The 22,503-nt window shown below is 45.3% G+C and overlaps 1 long non-coding RNA gene across 3 annotated transcripts in view; it reads left to right on the forward strand.

Moving 5' to 3' along the window:
* Positions 1-22,503, forward strand: part of LOC127481806 (uncharacterized) — a 223,143-nt gene that overhangs the window by 121,326 nt on the left and 79,314 nt on the right. For all 3 annotated transcript variants that reach the window (XR_007908322.1, XR_007908323.1, XR_007908321.1), the window contains exon 2: positions 2,523-2,729. This is a non-coding gene — a long non-coding RNA (uncharacterized LOC127481806). The remainder of the gene's footprint in view (positions 1-2,522; positions 2,730-22,503) is intronic.

The following is a 22,503-nucleotide window of genomic DNA, read 5'->3' on the forward strand; positions in this document are numbered from 1 at the left end:
CCTTACAGTGCTTTAGTGAGCACGATGTAGGAATACATCTACCCCTTTAGCTTGTTTTATTGGAACTTTGATTCAGTATCAGTGTTTTATTAATTACTTCATCCTGTGGTATGTGAAGAGGGTAAACTCTCCCACTGCATATTTCATGGGAACTGAGTAACAGATTTCAGTGTCATTGTGTCATAACCAAACCAAACCCCACCAGTATATGTATCCAGAACATTGTTATTCATGCAGAAACCTTTGCATGAATGGGCAGAAGATGAGATTATTTTGGAGTATCTTGTGCACTGCTAGTCTGCCCACCACCAAGAGATCTGAACTGCCCCTGCTTTCTTTTTTATAAAACCTCCCGCCCTTCACCCACCTCTTCCCTATGTTAAATATTCCCCCTTTGACTGGGAAGTAGCTCTGTGAGGCTTTCTAGGAGGAAGGAAGGGACAGCTAATAACAGCATTAAACCTGACCTTCTGTGTGTGCCTGAGCCTGCTTTCCCCAAAGCCATGCATAAATTAACATTCTGGCAATAAAACTGAGCCTGTTTAATTTTATGTTTGACTAGAAACATTGAGAAAATGTCATGATATTTGATTTCATCTTTGTCTGTTTTCTGCCCCTGCTGAATGAAGCTCATTGGACTCTTGAGACCCGAGCGCTCACGGCGTGTCTGGGAGCACATAAAGGGGCACTGTCCCTCAGGCATGTGCTCCTCAGCCACGCAGGAAGTATTGGGTTTTATGTTTGAAGCCTGGCTGAGGTTCCCTAATGGCTGTTAATCCTCTGGTTTCTTTGACTACATCCTGTGCCAGACCCGGTCCCACCTCAGCAGGCTTGAGGTTTTTGCTTGCTTCACATAAGTGTCCAAAAATGTGTAGGAGGAGGCTCCATACCAGACTGTGTGTGTGTGAGTGGAATGGATTGAAGGAGCAGCTACAACAGCTAAATTTTCCTTGCTGAAACATGGAAAAGTTGAATGTACTTTCAAGGGACAAGCCAATTTGAAGGAAGAGGAGCTGTAGCCCAAAGGGGCTTTAGGTGAGAGGCAGCAGGGGAAGTTAAGAGAAGTTTAAGGGTGGGTTTAGCAGATCTGCTGCTGGCAGTTGTTGTAGCTTCACTGAAAGCTGTGGGAATTCTTGCCAGATGGAGACATGGCCTTGAGCATTGTTGATATAAGGAACCATTTCCCAGGAGAAAGGATAAAAAAAATTAACCTGGAGAGACGACCTGACACATTGCTATGGTAATGAATCCTAAAAACAAAAAGTTTTGGGAGGAAATGAACCCTTTGCTCACAGTCATCCTTCCTTTTCCTCAAGGTTTGTGAAGAGGGCTGTTCCCCTGAGTCCAGTGCTGCTCCAATGGCTGCAATCCCATGGAAAATCTGTCCCAACAAGGCATTTTTCCTTTATCCATCCTTACGGTCTTGCTACTATTCTTTTGATGCTCACCTCTTACATTCCCTTTCCCCATGGCTTCAGGTAATCTTGTTTGCTCTGATGGGACTGATCAGAAATCATTAATCTTGAGTAAGAGCTACCAAAGACGAAAATCAGTAAGTGAGCTTGCTGAGTAAATGGGGGAAAGTGTTCCCAGCTCCCAGACCTTGGTGCTGTCTCTGTTGGCCAACATGTGCCTGTAGATCCCTGCGCCCACCCTGGGGAAAGCCTTGTTAGTCTTCAGTCAGTTTGAAGCCACTATAAAACTGTAGTAGCCAAGACCTCTGAGTTTCTGAAGAGAAACTGACTGAAAGGTGTGTGTATGTATTAGAGGCACATTTGCCTAATGCTGGCTCTAAAACCTGTCCCAAAATTTCCCTTGTTGTCCCCCAAAAGGTGTTATGATCCTGCCCAAAATGTGTGTCCAAGCTGCTTTAACAAAACAATGGTTTCCTCAGACCCAGGGACCTCTTGTGTGCTCTGGCAGTGACTGGCTCAGTGACTGATAGCTGGGGTTTGGGATGCCCTGGAAATGGCTGGGAAATGAGGTACAGCACCTCGCTGTGTGTCAGACTTTTCTGGCCTTTGGGGGGCTTGTTGAAGCTGTAGGGCTGTTTAAATGCATTTGTTTGACCGGGATTTTGAAATTAATAATAATGTGTACAAAATATATTGTTCTTGTGTCAACATGAAACTCGCTGAGGACTTTTAAGCAAAATCTGTGATTACTCTCCAGGGTAGCGGGAACATGGATGTGTGTACATCAAGAGACTTGAGATCAGCAGCATCTCCAAAAAGTTGTTTTAGCAGCTGTGATTCCTTTCAGTGTTTTATTAACATATCCAAACTCCTCCTCATACTGTTTCGTTCTTGCCAAGGAAACACAGACATGTTTGACGAGGGGGTACAAGGGGGTGTATCCTTCTGTGTCTCTGTCTACATATGTAGATGCTCATCAGCACTTGTGTTCTGAGACTGGCCATCCAGGATGGGCAGAGCACATGGGGAAAAGACAGCCCTGCTCCAAGGGGTTTGTCTTACCAGGCAAGACAGACAGCAGGACATGGATTTTTTTCTCTTCAACAGGAACACTGATTGTGTGGCTGGTGGAGAGCACACAATGGGAATGTCAGCATGAGAAGTGGAAGAGAAACCTGGGTCTCCCAAGTACCAGACTGGCAGCTCCTCCAGGGATTGCTGATTTTCCTCTGGTTGCTGTGTGATGCTCAACTCTTCTGTTTGTGGAGACTGTGCTGGGGCTCAACTGATGAAGAAAATCCCCATGGTTTGGAGGTGAGCTGCTCAGACATACTCTCTTCTCAATGTTTCCTTCTAGCTAGTCTGAATATTTGGGATTTTGTCTGTGAGACTGTATTTCAGTTTTAAAAGATTATTTGAAATAACCTATTTTTTTTCCTACACATTAACTGTGAATCCATTTTTACAATTAGACATGGATGACTCTGAGGGGTTATTAGAAATTACTGGCTACTGCAAATAACAGCCAGAACATGAGTGAAATTCTGACATCTTCCATAGCTCTGTGTGCAAAGTCAATGGTAGAATTGACCTGGTAGTTAAACCATGTCAACCTAAGGAAAGAATGTGAATGCACCTTGATAATTTTATTTTTTGATGAGTCTCAATTTTGTCTGACTCTCTGGTCTGGTTTAGCATCAAGCCTGAGGTGTGCTACTCCTCGCCCTTGCTGCAAGGTGTGTTTGGGACATGCAGTGTGGGCAACAGTTGTATATGATGAATTGTGAGGCTCTGGGGAGCTGTCTAGGGGTGAGAAATCCACTCCATGTTTGGCAATGCAATAATACAGGGTTTGGTTGGAGTGTGGTTGGAGGAATTCAGCAATAATGGAAACACAGAAAACAAAGGTAGAAGGAACCTTTGCAGGTCTGTGTTAGTGACGATGGTAAGGACCTCTTGCTGCTTAGGACTGATGCTGCTGAGAAGACTATGGGGTCTGGGAGCAAGGCCACGGATTCTGTGTGAGGGGGAAGAGCAGGTCTCTAAATCTGGGTGTTGTGTTTTTTACTGGGTATCAGCAAGCTGGACCTGAAGAGCCCACAGCAGCCAGTGGGAGGGAGCAACGGGCTGGGAAGGCCTTTGCCTGGCAGTACATCTCTGGGCTCCATTGTGGCCTTGGTGTTCCTTGCTGATCAGCATGCCAAGGACTCAACCTTGTGCAAAGGACCTGAGGGTCTCTCACCAGCCCCTTGCCCAGAACAAGCTGCCTGTCTGGCTCACAAACACTCCTCATCACCTGCTAAAGTAGCAGGCAGCAGGGGAGGTGGAAGGGGAGGTGCTGGTAAGAGTTCCTACACAGGGCCATATCAACCAGGACTATCAGGGTTGTGTGCCTGGGATGGCCTGACGTGACGTTTGGGTAGTGCCCAGCCCCGTGGAGACAGGATCCACATCCAGAGCTCCTCGAGTGATGCACGCAAACAGCAGTGCTTTAACGGGGAGTTACCACGTGGAGTGACCCAAGGGCCCCTTGTCACTGCACATGAATGGAGTCTCACGGATGACAATTCATAAATTCTGGGTTATTTACTTCATACAACCCGCCCCCGGCAGTAAATCTTATTTTCATTTACCTGAAGTTAATTTCTTTTTAGAAACAACAGCGTTGCCCATGAACCTTTCTGAAGACGTATCAGTTTGTGAACTCGTAGCTAATGGACGGTTTGGGTGGGTGCCAAGACATCAGGAAGTTGGTTGTGCCCGTTATGACTAAGCTTGAAAAAAAGTCAGTGTTTAGCAATGCTATCCAAAGGCAAGTAGAAAGATGAAGCTACAGACAAGCAGGAAGAAAATACCCTCTCCCACTCTGGTGTGGCCGATGTGATTGATCCAGAGAGGAGGTGTGCAGGAAGTCGGAGAGGTTATTGTGTAAAGCAGGACACCCTCCAGCAAGGTGTAGTGAATTGGGGAAACAAATTGGATAAATCAATGTGGTACTTCGATGCCACAAGTCAGCAAGGGGTTAAGACTTCAGGCTCAAGGACTCAGAAGTGTATTTTGTTGTACAGTTGTATCTGTAGAAAAACGTCTTCCTTGATTATCAGCTTGCTTTGCTCCTGTTAAAGTCAAGGGCTGTATTCCTATGGACTGCAGTAGGAAAGGACAATAACTTCTATAGTCAAACAATTTTATCTGGAAACTGAAGGTATAAGGAGATTTAAAAATTTAAAGGCCTTGTTCTTTGGTCTTTTACACCCATAAATTGCCATGTAACAAAAGCAAGGCTGTACCTGTGATGCCTGCAGACTGCAGGCAACGCTTCTTTAAACTCTGCTCTCTGAAATAATACATTTTGCAAGATCTGTTTCGTTCTCTATGGTAAAAGCAATTTGTTGCAAGCGTGGCCACTCTGCTTTAAGGAGCTAAATGGGCTGAGTGTAGCTGTCTGACTGATGCACTCCGGGCATAACCGGGTCTGCTGACAATGCCAGGAGATAAGAGGAGAAAGGCAAACCACTTGTGCTCTCTACCCCTGCGGATAAAGCAGGACACGGTGAACCCATTTTGTCCTCAACAGAAATGCAGACTTCAAGCAAATTGCTCGGTGTGTGTTTTTCTGCTTTTTTTTTCTAAAAGAAAATCTTCAGCGGTTTGCTGCTCAGGTGTTTACAGTGTTATATACCATCATCTTTTCAGTGGTTGCACTGAAACCTCTCTGTTTCAAGTGTAACCAAGTGTGAATTAAAAGCCAGAAGCGCATGAATAGACCCTGTATCTAGAAAGATACGATTTTTGATACACCACAAGCAGCAAAGTAGACTTCTGTCAGTGGAGTTCCTCGTAATACAGCTGCTCGTGGTTCCAGTACAGACCTAAGTGGATCAAAAAACAAATTAGGTAGATGTTAAGGGCTCTAACAGAGATACAGTGACCATGCAGTATGAGTGATTTTCTCCAACCCTACCTAGAAACCCTGCTAGTTTGAGTTGTTGTGTGGCGTGTCATGTCCTGTGTGGTGAAATTCTTTGTCTAACTTGGAGACGTAGCTGAAAGGACAAACCTGACCAAGTATCACTGTTCAAATTTATACAGCCTCTCCTCTGTCCTGGGAAAATTAAATTGGCTCCTAAGGAATGGCTGAGCCTGAGCTTGTGCACCCTGCTGGGTCCTACCACTTTGGAGGCACATCCTGGGGGTCTGCTCAGCCTCCCTGCTCTGCCAGAGGAGAGAGTTGCCACGGGGCAGCCTTGCCCAAGGGGTTTCCATCTGTCAAGCAGTACAAATGCATTTCCCCTCAGCCCACCATTTCTGAGAATTCAGCAGTGAAGTCATTAGAGGGGGTTTCACCCCTTTTCGTGTGGCTTTGCAGTCATTGTTTCAAACGAGCTCAGCCCTGAGTCATGTAGGATTTCTTCAGAGTGTTTGTGTCCCAGTGACCTGGCAGGCATGTGGGTGTTGTTCTGGGGATGGTGCAATGAAACTATTTCCATGCTCCCGCTGCTGTGTGTACTAAAGTTGTGTCCTGAGGCCACAAACTCAGTGGAGACCCACCTCATTGCAGGCACTGTCCCAGCAAGTGGTAAATTAGTGGGGTTTTTTTTTCCAGAAGTGGTTATAATAAGGAAGGATAAGAGAAAGGGGAATGTGTAATTTCCCTGTTATAGATGGAAAAAGGAGGAGAATACTTCTCTTGTTACAACTGTCTTAGTGGAAATAATTCTTATATTGATGGCATGGGTTGCACTGATAGAAAGTGTTTGTACCACTTCAGCTCGTTCTCCTTCCAGGGCAAGAAAAGGTACAGCAGCAGAGGGACTCTAAATGCAGGTGAGGGTTGTACTGAATGAGATGAACCTCTGTTGAACAAGTGCACTTTATCATCTGAAGAGATGGCCCAAAATGCCTTTCCCAACCCACGCAGAAAGGTCTCCTAACCCACTTCTGCCTTTCCCTGCTAGCTGACGAGTTTCACTGGGCTCAGTTGTTACACCAAAGTAAATTAAAGCTAAAGAAAACACAACAGCAGGGAAAAGTCCCGTCATCTCACAGCACGTCTCCCCTGCAGGGAGATATTTTCGACAATTCTGGTTCTTTTTTTTCCTAATTAGAAGTAATGATGTGTTTTTCGGGTCAAGAAGACCTCCTTTGCTGTGAAATATTAGGCTGATTTTGACAGTGTAGCTAAAAATAGGCATGTGCACACACGTGTGTCTGCATGCACATGCACCAGCAGGAATAAACATGTAGTGCTTTTCCCTTAATTATAAACACACTTTCCTCGGGAGGTGGGGGAGCGCCTTTGCCTCCAGTTAATTGTTTTTCAAGTAAATAGAGAGAAGGAGTTTTCTGAAGAACAGATGGGCTGGAATGAGGAATAGAAATATTTTCAGTCAGAGAGGGGCCAGATGATGTCATAAGCCACAGGAACAAAGTTCAGTTATTTTATGCTCTCATCCAGACCTCAGAGCGAAAATGCCTCTGTTGGTAATTTCAGATTCATCTGCTTTTGAAGGCTGGCTCTGGCTTTGAATGCTATTATAATATACACAGAGCTAAACTGAGCAAACAGCAATTGAGCAATGATGGAAGAATATATTTGTCAGCACTGGAAGCGTTTGGGTAGTGTTTGCACTGCAGATGATAGGCCAGAGATGCATTTGGTTATTCTGCAGGAAAAAGGGTGTGCCTTGAATAACCTTAATGGATGTCCTCAAAATTTGCCTCTGCCTGGCTGAAGTTGGCTTCTGAGGACTCAATAGGTGCTCACAAACACTTCTGCAAGTCTGGCTAGCTCTTACACTGTGACTAAACTCTCTCCTGCTCCATTTACCTGCATAGCTCCTACTGTGGGGGCTCGTAGGTGTATGTGTGTATCCCTTGGGATGTTGGTTATTATCATTGTACCCTCTGAGAGAACTGCTAATGAAGCACTTGCTGTTATCCTGAGTCATAGACTATTCATGCAAGGTTGAGTGTCAGCAGACTTGAATTGCATTCCACTAGGCAGAAAAGAGTCTTGTGCAAGGCCAAGACAGGAGGAGGAGGAGGAGCAGAGTCTGATGGAGACCCTGCTCAGGAATCCCGTGCAATTTGATACCTCCAGTGATGAAGAATGAAAGTTAAAATTATGGTCATTGGAACTGTTGGTGATGATCACTTCACACCAAGCTGGCTGGACAGCAGCTCCTGAGGGAACTGAAGCAGGTTTTGCTTTTCAGTTCAGAGCCATGGAGCTGGGATGTGACTCTGTGAAGTGCTGCTGTCCCAGAGCTGGCTCGGAGGAGCACAGTAGCAATGTTGCAATGGAAAGATGCTGTAGGAAGTGCAGAAACTCTTGCAGTTGGTCCAAGTGTTGAGATTTTGTTAGCTGTGTGTGCAGAGAAAGGTGGGGAAAGTGTGTGTGAAAATCACCTGGTGGCTCTGACTAATTGGTGAAGAAAATGAGGATTGGAAATGCTGCAAAGAATGATAGGGAAGACCGTGTACAAATGAGGGGCTTGGGGGTAGTCACATACCTGTGGAAATGTTCTCCCTGTCTCTACAAAGCTACTTTTCAGGAGTCAATTAACTTATATGTCAGCTGGAACAAAACTCTTGCTGTTTGTTTCACTATTGATCAAATTGGTCCCAGTTGTTTGTGCAGCACTATGCACTAGTCCTGGTTACGTTCTGGTTAACTCCCTTCAGAGACACCAGTGATGCCCATGAATCAAGCAGAACAATTTATTCACCAAGAGGAGCCTAATGGATGGTTTGGACAGCCTCCAAAAGTGCAGCTCTCCCTGCCTGAACAGCCTGAAACGTTTCAGCACTTGAGAACAAAATCCAGAGATGGGCATGGCTGAGAGCCTCACACAAAACTGACAGACAAAGATTGCTTTTTCCTCTCTCTGATTCCTCGGTCTCTCAGGGAGAGTTGACTCCTAGGAGGGAAGGATTTGGGAATCCAAATCCAGTCCAAATGCCATTGCCCCAAATGCATGGCTTTACCTTCTACCTGTCAAAGGCTGAGCTCCAAAAAGCTTCCGAAAACTATTGTGATGCCTTACAGGTGTCCCAGGTCCCTACATGGCTTTAATTAGTGTTTATTTGAATTAGCCTGTCCTAAAGTGACAGAGAAGTGAGAATGAGATCTGAAAAAAATCAGAATGTAGGACAATTTGAGATGCAGCTAAAGGACGGTTTTGATTGATACAGGGTGCTTTTAGCTGTGGTTATAAAAAAAAAAAAAAAGTTCAGTCCAGTAAAGATTAGCCTGAAAACGTACTTTGAGGGGTTTAGGGTAAGGTGGGTTGACCCCATCCAGCAGCTGAACACTTACCTGATCGCTTGTTCATTCCCTCCCCTCCCAGGGAGAGTGAGCAGAGGATTGGAAGAGCAAAAGTGAGAAAAACTCCTGGGTCAAAATGAAGACATTTTAGTAACTGAAGGACAACAAAGGTGAGAGGGGAGTAAGTGCTGTAAGTGCTGCAAAGGCAGTCATCCACCACCTCCCACGAGGCTGATGCCCAGCCAGTCTCTGAGCAACAGCTACCCTGGAAAGACTAACCCTCCCTTTGGTCCCACCTGAATCCCCTCCCAGCCTGCTCCCTGGGCAGTGGAATGAGGAGCAAGGAAGGTCTTAATGCTCTGTGAGCACTGTTCAGCAGGAGCCAGAACACTGGTGTGTTATCAACACTGATCAAGTCACAAATCCAAAACACAGCACCATAGGGGCTGCTAGGGAGGGAATTAACTCCATCCCAGACGTGTCCTGTGCAGGGGTTTTTGGAAGGGAGAGGGCTTTGTCAGGCGTGTCTCTTTAGATGTCAACAGAGGCTGGGGAGCAGAACAAAGAGGCTACATAACGCTTCCCAAAGGGGCAGTAGGAAGGCACTGTTAGCTGTAGGCCTGGAGAAAAAGCCAGTTTTGACAATTCCAGCAGTGTTTTTGTTTGGTGGTAGTCACCCAGGATGCACGGCACAAAACAGGAGATAGAAAACCAATACATTAGTTCATGAGTTAAAGGGATGGAGTACATCTGGGCAGTGGCAGTAGCACTCACTTCTCTTTGCACTGTTGTTCTGCCCAAAGAGAGTAATGCTTTGTAGGGGAAGGTGGCCTGGTGTTGTCTAAGGTCCTGCAAGCGGGTTATTTCCTACGGAGCCCAGTTTTCATCTGGGAGGGTTGGCTGAGGGAATGTCAATTTAAGAGGCTGTTTGTGACCATGTTGCCTTTCTGGCAACACAACCTGAGTTTGGATGATGGATGCATTCTCAGGGGCATAGCATGTGAGAATGCTGGACAGCAAAGCAACACAGAGCTGTGGTTTCTTCACTTGATGCTGTTAGGAGAGGTTGTGCTGTGAGCGAAGAGAGAGCTTGAAAATTTACTTAGCCAAAGGACAGAAAGTTTCTTCTGTGTCTACTCTGTGCCATAACCATTGATCTGTGAATTAGTGCTGGCTGGTGGGGGAGTCTCTCATCTTAGAACCTGTCATAATTGGATGCTTATGGTCACTTCTCCTTGCACAATTTTGTTAGGAAAATGCCAAATGGGGACCAGGTGCTTCCAAACTGGTAAATAGCAGTGATGGTTGTGTGACACTGCAGTGTGACAATGTGCTGAAGTGGAGAAATCTTTAACCAGACATTGTAAAGGCTCCTTAGAAGCCAAGGTGTTTCTGCTGCTCCATCCTTTGGCTGCTGACAGAAGGGACCCTCATGCGCTAAGTGCAAATTCCTCAGATGGAGACAGACAGCATCAGCAGAAGTGCACACAAGCAGAAAATACAGGAGAAAAGGCAGGTATGTGGTATGAAGGTTTGAATATCTGCCAAGGAGCCAATGTATGCATTTAATCACTCGGAGGAGTCCCAGAGCCTGTGTGGTACAGTGAGGGTCCCTCGAGATGGAGGCATTACAGCCTGTAAGAAATGTTCCTGTTTACTCCCACTGATGCTTTATGTAACAATCCTCCTCTGCCCGTGACTGCTTGTCAGATCTGAAATAACTTTCCTTCTGATGGATGTCTTCATGCTGAAGGGGAATTGTTGGGATTTTCAGTATGAAATGGCCAGCAGCAAGAACAGTTACTCTCTCTGTGCTGTCTTCTAGAGGAGTATGGATGCTTGAAGGTGGATGATAAAGATCCAGCCACTGAGCACTGCTTTTATTTTTCCTGGGTGTTTCTTTACCTGAAGTAGAATTATGAAAACAAGAATCTTTTCCTTTGGGAGACTGAGATCAGTCAGATGTTTCCAGGGGTTTTTGCATTAAAATAAAAAGTACAAATCCTATCATAATAATAATCTTGGCTGCTCTCTTTACATGGCATTTTCCAACTTCTTTGCTGTGTTGTTTTTCCATTAAGCTGTTGAAGGAAATGCTGTTTGTGGTAGGAAGATGATGCAAAGTAAAATGTCCAAGTGTGTCCATTGTATTGAGGAACTGATGATTATACTCCAACCACCCCCACCCTACACCTCAAATCAACCACTTGTGTAGCAGCCTCAAAGGGAGGGATATTTAAATTGCCTTGAACCTTTTAAAAAACCCTTTCAGTCCCTATCTGCAGACAATGCTGTATATATTTTCCCCTTTTTGTGAGAAGTGGAAGGGGCAGCACTTTCAGTGATCCAGGGGACTCAGTGTGTTGTGGGACAGGATGTGAAAATTCCAGCAGTATCTTACAACAGTTCAAGGTGTCAGCAACCAAATTCCCATCAGGAAAGCTACTCTGAGGATGCAGCAAACTAACCTGTTAGGACTTGCTGAGTTCATGGCTCAGCTCACATTTAATGTACAGCAAAATTTGTGGTAAACACGTAGGCTCTGAATATTTTCAAATTTTCTACCTTGCTCTGAGATTTACCTGCACAAAACTCTCCCTGAATTATTTTGAGCCATCTCCTTTGACTGTTAAGTAGGGGAAGAGAAGCAGCAGGTAAAACTTGACCTTACTTAGAAGAACTCTAATTATTTATGTCCTTTTTACGGACTGCTGCTGCCAACGGCTTTTGCTCACTTTGCGGTTGTGGGTCGCAGTGCCTGCTGCTGCTGTGTGCTCAGCTGGGCTAATACCACATGCCATATTCCATGAATGTATTCCCTTGATCAGAAATCTAAATTTTTTTCAGCTGTGTGTGTTTGTCTCTTCATCTACCTTCTCTCCATCCATTCACCAAACCCCCAGTAAGACTTATTACTTGCTTTTTCTTGAGTCTAACATGGTTTGAAAATGCAGTTGCTTTTCATTTTATGCATGTGAGCAGACTTCTGAAAGTCTTCTCTGTTTTCACCCCCCTTCCTCGTATCTTCCCAGTAAGCTGTTTGGAGATGTGTCAAGGGATAATCCTGAGTTGCATTCATCTATTCCAGAAAATGTGAGGTCTTGGCTATACCATGAACACCTGCCCAAAATAGGACACCAAAGGTTGCTACACCCAACAAATGCTTCCACATCTGGACATAGATGTGCTTTGTACAGCCAGAATGTAAAGGGGAAAAAATATACCTTTTTGCAGACACAAACATACAGCACAACACGAATCATCTTCGTTTAAAAAAAAAAGTGAGGGGGTATTTTACTGGTTTAGCCGTATTTACACATGGGATTGTTTCCAGCACGGCTCTGTCAGTGCAGGATCACACCTCTTCATATCCCTGCCTTGCAGAACTATGCTGCCAGAAATGCTTGTATGTACATCCCCAGTTGTTGCCTGATTTTTCTCTTTAAAAGGACTCTGCTGATGGGAAACAGGGAGAGCGAGAGACCTGGTGTGAATTCCTCTGTTTCACCCACGGAATAGCTCCCGTGGGAGAGGAGAGACTAACAAATGGGGTGTGAGTTTGAGATACTGGTCCCCTGACAAAAGCACACATCAGCTGAAATGATGTGAATCCAGGCTGCTCTTGTCTCCCTGATATTGTCTCACATGATTCTCCTTACAGCTGGAGCACAGCCACACATGTTTGCTCCTCGGTGGGAGAGGAGAGATGTTGTGTGGTCCCAGCTCTCTAGGTCAGTCCTGAAATTCATCCGTGCTTCAAGGCTACATTGGCTGTTTCAGGCTTGCTGGTGGCCCACCTGGCTTTCTTGAATTTAACAGAATCAAAGAAATCACCTGCAGGATCACTCGGTGACACGGTTTCCTGTGGAAAAATTGTCTTGGTTTAAGCTTGTTTTGGATACACATTAATTTGGCATATATTCTTTTAATGTATTTATGGTCCTGCTGAGGTAATCCTACACGGAGTGCAGGATGAGGCCCACTCCTGCCCCATATAGCTCAGTCAGGAACAACACTCGGTGGATCGTTGATGCAGGATTGAAAGTATTAACAAAGTAGTCTGGTTTTCAAATGTTCTTCACCACACAGACAAATTCATGGTGTCACCAAAGTCCCTCTTACCCTCTTTCACATCCTCCTGCGTGGGCCGTTTCCTCTGCAGTGGGTGAGCTGGGAGGTGGTTGTCCATGTCACCTTCACAGGAGACATTTTTCTGCCGGCATCTCCCAGATTCAGCCCCTGAGCACCAGGGTCATTTAGTCCCAGATGCATCTTCTCATTATCCACACAAATATATAAACCTTTTCTTTGATTCTGCCACGATCCTGATGCCAGAGAAGCTTTGTTGCAGCCGTTTCTGCAGTTAGAGAATGCACCCCATCGAAAGCCATTTTAGCTGGTTTCTTTGGCATGCCAAAATGTTCCCCAAAACCTCCCATTCTCAACTGGTCAAATGCTGTGTAAGGTCAGTGTACTCAACTCATATCTCAGGTTTCATTGCACAAGTTTTGTGTTCAATTGACTGCAGTTTGGATGCCTGTAAAATTCCCAATATGCAAATGTCCTAAATTTGGCAAAATTGGACTGGAAATCTCATTAGAGTAGGCTTTTATGTGCTGTATCCCTGACTTCCCTTCCAAATAAGCTGTCTTCAAAATACTTTTTAGTAATTCTCTTGGGATTTTTGATTTCCTATTCTTGCCTTTCCCTGGAACAGAAGAAAAAAAAGAAAAAATATACTGAAAAATTACCAATGCAAAAGTAATTTGCATATGTGAATTTTTTTCCAACCTCTTGTGCAAAGGTTTGCTTCAGATCAAAGTTCAGGTCATTCCCCACTGCCTGAGGTTTTTTTATTTTCCATGGTTACAGCACAGAGTATGATGGAACTAGTATGAAGTGATGCCAGTGCCTGTTTGGACAATACTTGGATCCATAAAAATGTGCTCAGTGTTTTCCAAGTATAAAAAGCCAAGAGAAACCACCTTGAGGTACCATGTGATGTTATTTGCTTTGACCCAGGATAGCTAAAATGAAAGGCCTCTCTGAACACAGGGTGTTCAAAACCATCCCACTTTTTTGCATGTGTGTGTGAGGAAGGAAATGTGGTGTTTACAGGGACACGCTGAGCTTCAGCTCCTGTGTTTGCCTCTGTGTGTCTGTGTGTCCAGACAGAATTTCCTGTGTGAAATGGGTTTGATTGCTCTAGTCCAGCTTTTAAAGATGGACAAACAGAGAGCTCTTCTCCCAAATTACACAAATGGAACCTTTTGTTGGAAATGTCACTAAGCAGGGCAAGGGCTGGGAGGCTCCTTCCAGACAGGCTCACTCATCCAGAAAAGTCTCCTAGGTTAAGTTTTGGGGGGAGAAGAGAGGGGGGCTGTCAGAGCCCTGTGAGGTGCTGCTGCAGCTAGTTGTTCAACCACAGTGTGTGTACTCTGAATATAGAAATTAAATGGAACTGCTGTTATTTCTAACTTTTCGTGTGTGCAAGGCTCCTGAGCACCTCTGCAGTTTGGGACAGTTAGAGACCAGATCACAGGTACCAGTACTGAGGAGCAGAGCTCAACTACATTGAAACTCAGAGTTGCTACGCATTCTATCTTGCCTAAAATAGGAATAAATCTACTTTTTTCTGCCTGCTTTCCTTGGGTTGGTGTTGTGAGATCTGTGAATGGTGAGCACTTGGAATCAGCACTTTGTGCAAATACTCAGCTGATATGCTGGGGAACTCTTAGCTGATGGACAGCCACTGAAAATTAGATGCTCCTGCTCACCCTCTGTGCACCCTGGGAGCTCAAATCTGAGTGTGAGTGCAGCTTTCACCTTTGTGTAAGAACAAACTCTGTTCTTGTTGCACTGGCTCTCTGACCACGCCAACTGCCATCAGAGCCTCTCTTGGCTCTGCATTACTGCATCTGCACATTTCAGTGTTGTGCAGATACCTACAAATTGCAGGTGGACACCTGTGTACAGAAGAATATCTCTGTCTGTCCAGGTTATCCTAAGCCCAGTCTCAAATGAGAGATTATTCTTCCAGTTTAAATTTCACCATCTGTCCCCAGCTAGAGGAGGAACATCTTTCCTCCTTGCTGCAATCCTTTACAAGATTGCTGACCCTCTCCTACCCTTGGTCCTGGGTTTAACCTGGCCTTGGCTGAACAGCCTGTTTTGCTCACACAGGTGGGTGTTCTTGGGCAGGGGGCAAGGCCTGAGCTCTTCCATCATTTCCAAGCATGAACGTGTAACTCATTCTGTGTTCAGGGTGCTCGCTGTACCTGTCACTGAAGATGGAACCAATCCCAGCTCTGGCCTGGTGTAAAGAAAGGTGCCTAATGTAATTGCTGCTCCCTGCTGCTGGAATTACTCATCCTTAGTGTGCTGGGAATCACATCTGATGGTGTTTTCCCTGTTTAATCGAGGGAATGTCATCCCTGCCATGGGAGGGGCTTCCCAGGCATCCATCTGTGCTCTGCCTGCCTTGACATTGTCTCTTGCCTTGCATCCCCTTGTGACTGAATGAAATAGGGAGCATTTAAATGCAGGAGGAATATAGCTGTGGAATGGCAGGTCGCTCTTAGAGCAGTGGGGAGGTTTAGTTGGACTCAGTTTTCATCATTTAAATGAAAGAGGCATTAGATTGTTTGGTACAGAAGCTACTAATTACAGATTAGTGGCTCACTGGCCCAAACTCAAGGCTTTGCTGTCTGGCTTTTTACACCCTCAATCAAATATCTTGATACGCACCAGAAGGATAAGCCCTTGGCATTTAATTTAATTTTATATTATTTTATTCTTTTTATCACAAGATATGAGAGGTTCTGGTTTTAGACCTGGAGGGACCTTATTTACAATTGCTGCTTGTGATGCAGAGAACAGTCCCCAGGGCTGTCCGTGCCACCTGCGTGGGTTAATAGCTAAATCCAAACAGTGTCCTCTGCTGTCTGTGCACCAGGGCGTACTCTCAAGTGTTCATAGCTTTATTTTACAGCCACAATTTCTTCTAAACTTAGCAGTGCATACACTTTGTCAGGAACTGTTACCATGCCAAGTGTCAGGTTTCAAAGTATTGCCATTTTTGAGCTATTCCCTGCTTCTTTCCTTCTGTGTGTCTCCCTCGCATTGCACACAAAACTTTCCTTTTAATGTAGAAAATGATATTTTTTTCCACCCATTTGTAACTTGAAACATCTGAAGAGGTTTTGCTCCAAGTTTATATTTAAAAGAAATAATGAAAGCCAACGCTGGCAGAGAAAGCAGTGTGAAAAGTTGCAGCTCAGAAAATTCAGGAACATTATGGGCATTTGCCGAGGAGCAGGAAAATGGAAGTCCTTGCAACCTGTCTTAGCAGGAGTCATGTGCACTGTTCAATAGGATTAAAGCTGCTGTAGCACAGAGTAGTACTGTTTGGGGAAATTAATGTGCTTTATAAAGTGACGAGCATTACTTGCTGGCAGTCCGGTCAGTTTTTGTGATCCAGCATCTTCAAAAGCACTGTGAAGGCTGAGCATTTATATATTTGAAGATCTAGCTGGGAGGGCTGTGCTGTGAGTTTCTGGCCCATGAACAGTTACAAACATCTGGGCTTTCTTTGCACAAAAATCATCAAGTCAGAAGCCTTTTGGACAACTCCATCTGGCCTGGCAGAATCTTCCACCATTCCCTGACATCATGGGGTTTATTTACTGGCTGTCCCCCCTGAAGAAAACTGGTGTAATTTAGGCTGGGTCTAGGTTGTCTAGAGACTGGTAGGTTCAATTTAAACCTAATTTACAGAGGACTACTCTTAATCCACGTCTAGCTGTAGCATAAATGCTTTTTGCTCTAGTTGAGGCATGGAGTTAGGTTTTGGTGACCTGGTGTGGCTGCTGGTCAAGGCATCGAGCTAGACTCTGATTTTCATCAGGAAATGAAGTTTCTTTACTTCAATATTCCATGAGCCAGCTGCTGCCATCTCCTGCAGATTCTCCTCCCCTCCCACCCTGTCATCTGAAGGCCCCCAGCAGTTATGTTCAGAGTAATGACACTCGTGGGTTTCAAACTGTGCACGTCTCTCATGCATTTTGCTGGGCTCTAGCAAAAATTTGTTCTTTCAGCCATCACACAGTTGGCTACGTGGCAGAAAGTATGAGATCTGTAAGGACTAGGAAGTAGCTTTTGGACTAGGACATGCAACATCTGCTTGCTCTTTATGTAACAGGGAGGGGTTTCAACTGTAATCCATAATTCTGGGACCAGGGCAACAACCTGTCTCCATAGCAGGACCCAGTATCTCACAGATGCAATGCTCCTGTGCTTGCTCCCAGTTTGTTTGACTCTGGAGATCTCAAACTTCTCAGATGATGTTCTTTAGTGCTGTTAGGGCTTGTAATTCAGAGTTACAGATTCATTTGCAGGTACAAGGATTTGAGGTGCTGCACAGTTAATACCGTCTGTGATGCCAACTACAATGAGATGTGGCTCTGGATCAAAGCCAAAAGATGGCCAGCCTCCTCTTTGGGTATATTCTTGCCTGTTTCCAAATCTAAATGTTATGTCTGACTTGGAATTTTGTTATTTTGTTTATTAAAGTCTTAAGTCTGAACAGTGTAGGAATTTGTAAAAATGTAGAACTAGAGAAGGATAAACAGGCCAAGTTGAAACTTATCCTTTTGTTTAAACAAAGCTTCAGCTGGGAAAGAGGTAGACCTTCTGGGACCAAATTGTAGGTTCAATGCCCTGAAAGGGATGATTCAACATTTCAACTTTAGGCCTGGCATGATTCATTTGGGTGCAACCCATCTATTATGCATGGGCATGAAAGATCCCGTGTAGTTTCCATAAAAATCATCTCCAGCTTGGGACTGTGTCAGGTTTTTGGCCATTGAAGTATCTGGGAATTTAAAAACAATCTGCTGATTTTCTTTAAACCAGCCTTGTTTGGTGTGTTTCTCAGTTTCGCTGCTCTGAGTTGTGCGTAGGCACTGTATTCAGAGGAAAAGAAAAAAAAGGAAAAATCCAATGATATATTATTGTTATCACTGAAGACAAATTCCTAGAAGCGGTGCCATGGTGTAGTAAACGCTGTGTAAACCCAGAGTAACAGAATGTTCTTTCATTTGCCACCTACCACAACACAAAGCTGCGTTTTCAGGTGTGACTGCCGTCGTGCACCATACACAGCGTGCAGCTCCTGCGGCAGCCCCATGAAACGCTGCACCTTGTTATTCCCGAGCTTGCATCCCTGGGACACGCCGGGTTAGGCACAGGAGGTGTCTTTGTGGCTTGGTGTCCACAAACGGCCCCGTTTGCTTTGGCCTGGCTGCCCATGGACATCTGCCTCTTGCTAATTACGCTCGGATTAAAAGGTGATCACCCAGCTACTTATCTTTGCAGCCCAGGTGGTGGTGCCAGGCGGTGTGTGTTTAACATGCCCAAGAGCCAGGAGCCTCTCATCCCACACCAGTCACCCTCGGTCACTGTGCCCACCACACAGCTCTATTTCTACTCATTAAATAGACTTAATAAATAAATAGCACCTTCTAAATGTGTAGGCGGGTTGTCTAGCACAGTGCTGGCCCTTCCAAACGCTCTCTGAAGCCAAAACTGTCTGTTCAGCGGGGCCAGGATTTATCATTAGGGCCGTACGGGCTAGAAAGCGTGTTTGTGGCTGGCGTGCCAGCCTGCCTGAATAGCCCGCAGTGTAATCTCCCTCCTTCCTTGGTGGGAGGAGCTGCCAAAAATAGCAAGCCAAGAATTTGTCCATGTTATTTCTGGGATTGCACCAGGAATTGACATCAGGAGGAGAGGAGAGGAGAGAGAAAGCGAGCAGTGTGAGAAGTTTGGGGTCCATGGTTGTTTGGGTTTGCAGGCTGCCTTGGGGCTGTGGGGAAGAGTCTGGTAGCCACCTCCTGTGTGTGCCCACTCCCATGTTCAAGACTCTCCCCAGGCCCTGAGTGACTTGAACAAGGTGACTTGAGTCTCTGCTCTCTGTTAGGACAAACCTGCTTGGCCCAAGGCACTGGGCAGAGACAGGGAGTCTGTTTTGTGGTCCCATGGAGCAGTAATGGCCCTCCAACAGCCCCGGGGCTGGGGAAGGAGTGAAGTGTTAGTTCCTGTGGCTGAAGAGGCATGAATGAACCCCAGCTGAATAAGCCTTCACAAAAGCCTGTGAATTGAGCTGTGACTTCTCTGTGGAAAAGGCTTTTTGTGCTATAGGAGATATCACTGCCCTGGACAGCTGGGTGGGATCCCAGGGGTGGGAATGGAGATGCTGATCATGCCTCTGCCACTGCTGTCCTGTCTAGACCCCGCTGGCCTTTACACTATGGGGTTAATTCTGAGACCAGCTTGAATAATCCTTCCAGCAGAAAATTTTTGCTTATTGCTAGTCAGCAAAAGAAAGAGTGAAGGTAATGCTGTGCTGTGCTACCTGATGTTTTCTGTGCTATCTGTCCCTTCCTTTCTCCTCTCCTCTTTGCTTTCAGCATATACCCCTTGGCAGTGACATCATTAGCATCCTAGTCTTTGCCCACAGCAGCTCCTGTCAGCAGGACAGTGGCTCTGCACCAGCCCTGGTACATGCCACTGCTTGCTCGGGAAAAGAGTAGGGGATATATAGAAAGCTGAGGTTACCCTGGGCTGGATGACAGGACACAGGGAAAAGTAAGGTGTTCTTGTTGGAGAGAGAACTGAAAGGTGGTCATGGCAAGGAGGGAAGAATTTGGGCAGTGGTGTTGACAGGAACGTGGTCTGCAAATGAGAGTGGTAAATCAGGCTTCGTTAGTGTTGCTGCTGAAATACCCACTTTGTCAGCCCAAATGGAGTCATACCAGTGTGTCATGTGCATCACAGAGAGGATCAGAGCTGCCTCTGTGCACTAACCAAAGATCTGTCTCCCTCCAACACAGGCTGTGGGCCAACTCTCTGGCCCGTGATGGAGCTAATTGGGCATCCGAGTCCTGGGTTCAGTGGCACTGGCCTCATAAGGGCCCATTTAGCTGCCTGACTTATCTCCAAATAGCTGTTTGTTCACTGCCTGTGGTTGCATTCACCATTATCTTTACTTAATAGTGCATCATGCTACAATGAAGAGGCTACTGAGTGTAAATCCTAGGGAATGAATAAATTTCTGTGTTGTCTGTTATGAGGCAGAAGGAGAAAGGGTTCAGTTGCAGCTCTGGTCTACCTTTGCTCCTCCAAAATTTGTCACACTCTCAAAGCTGGTCCATGTGCTGTGTCAGTGGCACGCCCCTCCTGGGGGGAGGCACCAAGCTTTACCAATGCAGAGAAAATCAGAAATGTTTGTTCCCATTTGACTGTGGTGACTCAGGACATTATACTGACATCCATTTTAGAAAAGGTCATATTTGAAACTTAACACTGCTGCTACCATGATGGGAAATTCATCCTGCTTTGCAGAACCTAGAGTCTAACAGTGAAACCAGGCAAAGGAGGGTGGTGATGGAGAGAGAGGAAAAGGTGAATGTAAAGGTTCCAAGGGGTTAAAGTACCTTCTCCAAGTCGTGTGTAAGTCAGGAAGCAAGACTGGGAGTATAAAACAGTTGGCCTTGTTCAGAGTTCTAGGTGAAAATATTCTAGCCCAAACCTATCCTACCTACCCAGAGAGGTTGTGGGTGTCCCACAGGCAAGGCTGGATGGGCCCCTGAGCAATCTGATGTAGTAGGTGGCATCCCTGCCCATGGCAGGGGTGTTGGAATGAGATGGTCTTTAAAGGTCCCTTCCAACTGAAACCATTTAATGATTCTTTGATGTTCTGGATAATGCCAGTTCCTCCTGAATCTTGTATTTCATCATAGTTAGTCCTGTTAGAATCAGACAAAGCAGCTTCAGAGAGGAACAGCCCTCACTGTAATTAAGGAGATCAGCATCTGACACTAATCCAACAAAAGTCAGTCCAGGCTGCAGCAGGAAACAGGAGCTGGGCATGATGATTTCGCCTGCACCTTCTCCCTGAAAAAGTCACTTTCACCTGTCATCCTCTTTTCTTTCCTCTACAAAGCAGAACTTGTAAAAGAAAACATTGAATACTTTTAATTCGAGGTAACATTGCAGGTCAAAATGTACATGATCTTTATTTCACACTGGTTAGAATGGCTTGAGCAAAATATCTAATCCAAAAGGAATTTTTTTTTGGAGGAGAGCAGTCCTGGTACAACTCTACTGATTATTTGATCCTTTTTAAGATCTTCTGAAAATGGCAGCCTGTCCTTTCCACATTAAAAAGGGATGTCTTCAAGGCACCAACCAGCTCATTCAGGGGGAATACTCTTGCTTGGTTTTAACTCCTCCTCTGGTGTGGTATTTAAGGGGTCACGTGGAGACGCAGGACATTTCAACATCTTGAAAACAATGCAGTAGGCTTTAAAAATTCCCCAGAATTAATTACTGCAGTGAAAAAAAAAATCATCACCATAAACCTATAACTGGGTCATCCACCAGTTACAGGAATAAAAGAATTGCAAGGCAGAACACGTCCCACACATTAAGCTCAGCAGGACTGTTCAAGTAACGTATTGCTGCCATTCCCATTACTGGCACACAACAGAAGCTGCTGTAGGTGGCCCAGCAAAATATTTTCGTACTTTTTAGATTCATGGGAACTTTTTTGTCTAAACTACACAATGGAACAGCTGCACTGTACAAAAAAACCCCAGTATCTCATCTAGGCGCAGCCTTGGAAAGCCGTACTGGTTTTCTCCGGGGCAGTAAATGCCAGCCAGTCATTCCAAAACTTGAGAGATGTGGATGATCCACCAGTGTGCAGGATCCCAAACTCTAAAGCCAGGTGGAGAGGAGAGAATGCGGGAAGCTGTGAGCAGGGAGGGAATTTGGCTGCACAACTCTGTGGGATGCTTAAACTGGTGTGAGTGAACAGGACTCATCAGCCAACAGAGATGTGCTTCCAAACCACTTTTATTGACAAAGGCATTTAAAGCCTGGATTCATAAGATGGCAGAGTGCTGAAAATATGGATCAGGGATGTTTAGTCAAGCACAAAAAGTGATTTACAAGCAGTTGAAGCAAGGGATTACCTTATGCAGCAAGGTTTGAGGTGACCAGTTAAACCACTGTGTTCATTGTGGCGACACTGTATTCCCTTGTTTCAGTTTCCTTATTATGCCTCCATGTGAAATCCCCTGCAAATAAAATAGGTAACAACAGCTCGTGAAACTGCTAGTCTACCTGCCATAAAGGATTTCAGCCATGGCCTGGAAAGGTAAATATTGTCATAGTTAGGTTTTTTTCACAGTTTCACATCCTCTTCCTAAAGGATGTCAGGGTGGTAGCCAGCTGTAGCACTTCTAACCTAGCAGATGTAGGGAGATCCCTCTACAGAACATCAGCAGAGCTGGGATTCAGACCTGCTTTTCCACTTGGTGTGATTCAGATGTGAGCTTGTTACACCCTTCAGTTAAAATCCCATTGAACCCCTTTGACATTCATAAGTGTGAGTTGCTGTACACTGTTGACCACCTGCAACACAAGCACTGCAGTTTAGCAATCCTTTGGGCCTTCAAAAAAAGCATCTGCAGTGGAAATTCTGTACAAGGTGAACAAGCACAGTCAGTAATAATGAAATAAATACCCTCAGTACTGGCATTTGGGCTTGAAAGTACTTCTTGGGATGGTTTTCCTCATCAGAGCTCTGTTTTTCCAGCACCAGCCAGAATCTGCTTCTCTGTCCAGGCAGCTTGGGTAGTGGGGAGATGGGAGCATCCTCATGTTCCTGTGCTTTTAAGTCTGGCTATTTTACAGGTAATTCTTGTGTTGGAAACCCAAGGTGGGTGATTCAATCCATAAGGACAGAAGGGAAAC

This window comes from Manacus candei, unplaced genomic scaffold, assembly GCF_025592945.1.
Source record: "Manacus candei isolate 608988 ecotype Guabito, Panama unplaced genomic scaffold, ASM2559294v1 h1tg000082l, whole genome shotgun sequence".
Classification (NCBI taxonomy): domain Eukaryota; kingdom Metazoa; phylum Chordata; class Aves; order Passeriformes; family Pipridae; genus Manacus; species Manacus candei.